This window comes from Suncus etruscus, chromosome 4 (genome assembly GCF_024139225.1).
Source record: "Suncus etruscus isolate mSunEtr1 chromosome 4, mSunEtr1.pri.cur, whole genome shotgun sequence".
Taxonomy (NCBI): domain Eukaryota; kingdom Metazoa; phylum Chordata; class Mammalia; order Eulipotyphla; family Soricidae; genus Suncus; species Suncus etruscus.
Window position 1 is genome coordinate 136,827,119 of NC_064851.1, and position 4,357 is coordinate 136,831,475.

A 4,357-nucleotide genomic window follows, 5' to 3' on the forward strand; every position below is an offset into this window, starting at 1 on the left:
GGTTACTCCTGGCTAAGCACTCAGAAATTACCCCTGGCTTTGGGGGACCATATGGGACGCCAGGGAATTGAACCATGGTCCTTCCTTGGCTAGCGCTTACAATGCAGACACGTTACCTCTAGCGCCACCTCGCCGGCCCCAGTATAAAACCTTTAAAACAAGAATTCACCTTCAAAACACTTACATAAAATATTTTTAAGTTAAGGAGCACAAAGTAAGGAGACTAAACTTAAAGATCAGAATATTCCCATACCTGAATATATCTCACTAGCCCAGCCTTTCTGTTTGAGTAATCACATATCATTTTAAAAATGAGAATCTTTATATCTATCCCTAAAAGATTAATGTTAGCTTGATATTTTTAACTTTTTTTGCAATTTTTATTTCTTTCTATATGGTTTCCTTTGTTTTTCAAATGTATAACTTTGGCTTAATTGAATTAGCATTTTATAAATATCACCTTGTCAAAGTTGACTGTTGATGATGTTCAGGTTTCATAAGTTTAATTTTCTATATGCTTGTTCTATGAATTATTGAGATATAATAGTTCAAATACTTATTTTGTGTGTGTTGGGGAATATTTTTATAAAACTTGATGGGACTCAAGGCTCTTCCTAACTGTGCTCAGGCATGACCCCTGTCATGTATAGTTCCTTAAGTTCAAACCAGACCAAAGTAGCTATGGTTACATACAAGCTACAAATCTGACCTCCTATGTTTTCTCTCTAGCCTCTCTATGTTATTTTTTTTTAAATAATTTATATCACTGGGGCTGGAGAGATAGTACAATCTAAATTCTATCCCAAGCAGGGCATATGATCCCTAAGCACAGAGTCAGAAATGATTTCTGAGCATAGCTAGGGGTAAACCCCAATTCCAAACAAAAATAATAAAAATAAATAAATAAAATAATTCATATTCATAACAATAATACAACATCTCACTGTAAATTCCATAGCATGTAGATACTGTTATTTATTACTCACTATTTCTGGACATTTGCATGCTTTCTAATTTTTTTGCTATTATGAACAAAGCTGCTATAAATTATCTCATCACTAACTCCTAGTGTACATGTTATAGAGTCTCTCTTGGGTGCACTAAAGTAGTAGTATTGCTGGATTATAGGATATGTGCAGATTCATCTTCGCAAGGCAATAATAAATTGTTTTCCAAAGTAGTATGGCAATTTACAATCCACCAGAACTGTGTGAATTCCTGTTAAGTCACATTTTCATGGCCTCGAAGACAATCAGCCATTTCAGTTTTTGTGTATAAGAGGTTTGAACTTTCTTCAATAACTTATGAATGTATCTCTTCTTATATTCAATATTGGTTTCTGAGGGCTGCTGTGACAAATGACCTCAAACTGGGTGACTTGAAACAACAAATATGAGTTCTCTGAGTTCTAGAAGTCAGAAGTACAAAGCCAAGGTATTGGCAGAGCTTTACTCCTGAAAACTTTCAGTAAGATTCCTTTTTGGCATTTTCTAGTTTCTAAATGCTTCAGGCATTTCTTTGTCTAGGCTGTTTAACTCCAATTTCTGCCTTGCTTTTGATTGTGTATATTTCTCACAGGAATATCTCTTATCACATAACCTTTTAGGATCTACCCAGATAACTAAAGATGTTCACATTTTGGGGTGGGGGAGCACATCCAGTGATGCTTAGGGGTTACTCCTGACTATGTGCTCAGAAATTGCTCCTGGCTTGGGGGACCATATGGGATGCCCGAAAATTGAACTGCGGTCTGTCCTAGGTTAGCTGCGTGCAAGGCAAACACCCTACCACTTGTACCACCGCTCGGCCCAAAGATGTTCACATTGTGAGGTTATTAATTTAATCATACCTGCTAAGATTCCTTTTCTAACATAGTCATATTCACAGGCTCCAGGAATTAAGAAATGGACATATATATGTATATTTGAGGGGACCACAATTTAATTTATAATATTTATAATTACTAATTGAACTACCTTTCCTGAGATGTATAATTTTCTCCTTTGAATATTCACTATTTCTTTTTCTTTTGGATTTGTTTTGTTTGAAGGCCACACTTGATGCTCAGGGGCCTCTCTTGGCTCTGTGTTTAGGTGTTACTTCTGACAGTGCTCCTGACAGAACCATATGTGATGCAAGCGATTGCATCTAGTACCTTACCCTGGTACTATCTCTCTGGCCTCTTTGTTCTTTTTTTGTTTTGTTTTGTTTTTGTTTTTGTTTTTAATTTTTATTTTTAATTATGAGAACAAGGGTGCAAAGAAAGAGGACAAGGTAAAGTTACAGTGGAAGGACAATCACCCATAACATAATTCTCAGAAGTCCCCTTGCTGATATCTTAACTTTGAAATTTCAGTCAAAGAACATTAAGATAAATAAGACAGAATCCATGTACAATTACTTTGTCCTTCAAGTCCCCAGATTGTAACCCATTATAATATTTCTTAACAGTACACAAGGCAATCTAAAGCCATAAAACTTATGTAACTCCTTAAACATTACAGGCATAGTATTTTCTTACATTTCCATATACATGCATATTAGCTTAAGTTAACCTCAAATTTTAAGTGAGTTGTTTTTAAGGATTAGAGTCAAAGGAGCACAGTAAAAATGGTGTTAGAGTGGCAATTGTTGTTTGCATAGGCCCACCAAAATATGAGGGACATGGAAAGAAATAACGTTGGCCTAAGTACAAAGAGACCAGACCCCTGAAGTTTCCTGGCACAAGACAAAGTCTAGGCTCCAGGCAAGCTAGATCGTCCAATCCAATACATTGTCTGTAGTGCCAACACACTTTTATTTTTCACACAGTCTCTGTTGTTGGTATCATGTTTCTGTATTAAAGATCCTGGAATCTGCATATCTTACATTGAAGTCAGGATGTGGAGCATCCTCTCCTTTCACCTCACAATCAAAGGGCAATGCAGGGAGCCCTGTCCTGTAAGCAGGTCGTTGTTGTTGTTAAGTCTTCTAAGTGTTAAGGGAAGTCTCTTTTGAGCAGGTCGAAGTCTGAGCAGTGTAGGTCTTCCGTGGTAGAGGATTGCTTCCAGGAGATGTTATAGACCAGCCTGGATGTTTCGTGGATGGCTTTCCTGGTTCAGGGGGGCCTCTTTGTTCTTTCTCCTTTAAAAAACAGCAGTTGCACATATTTATTGTTACACAACATATGGTAAAGATTTCTTGTCAGACAACTAAGATCAATATTGAATTACAATTTAAATTAGAGAAATTCATGGTCTTGTGCATTATTTGAACCACAAAAATATTTATTCAAATTTATATGTAAAAGATCTTCTGAGTATCAATGTTCTTTATGAATATTTCTGGTTGCAGGACTAAAGCAGGATAATAATGCTTGGCTTTTATGTTGCAAAGAAATAATAATTGGCAACTTTAGAAAATAGCAGATGTGACAAGATACTTAAAATGCGAACAATTCAGTGACTACTAACTCTTAAGGAGTTGGGTGACCAAAGGACACCCAAACACCTAGAAGTTTGGTCACTCTCAACATCTATTTCCAGGCTTGCTGAGCCTGTAGTAGGGACAAGAAGTACTACAGAATTAATGAAGGGCATGTGCTTGATTTTAGATTTCATTGCAAGACTACACAGATCTAAGTCTTCTCTAAAAAAAGCACTATTTGGATCATCAGAACAGTTTCTGGGGTGATACAAGAAAGAGCTGGTGGAAGCTACCTCTCTACCTCTGAGAGAAAGCCAGAGTTGATGAATCCAAGTTCTGTGGTTCTTATTCACATTTTTGTATTGAAGTTTGATTCAGCTAGGAAGTCACACTGAAATGTCTAACTTTCAGGTAGCACGTGCATTCTTCTCATATATTACATATTTACCAAGTCTGGAAATTTGTTTTGAAGTCGTCCTGGTATAGAAACAGGAAAGAATTCCTAGTGGGCAAAATTATGGCTTACTAGAAGCATCTGGTTAAGACCGGATGCAGCCCCCAGACCACTCATAGAAGTGTCTACCAAGAAGAGAACAAGCTTGTTGAGGTAGAGAAGAAGTAGAGAGAAGTAGAGAGAACACCTGGCCTGAAGTTGTTCCAGTTTTTGAAATAGAAAAAGAACTGATTTCTAAGGTACTTATAAAATCTTTATGTCTTGGTTATTCTGTTGTGTTAGACAGAATAAAGGAGCAACAAAGGCCCCCAAATATACTGGCAATTGCATTCTTATATTCCAAGTGACCAAAGAAATAGGAAATAAAAAACAATAGATCCTGAGAAATTCTCTCTGCAGTATTGCCTTGCAAAAGAACTCCAAGGCACAGGGCTAGATACATAGCCAGGCTTTGAATTGTTAACTGCTCAAGAACCTGAGCTTGAGGGCTTCTTGTCT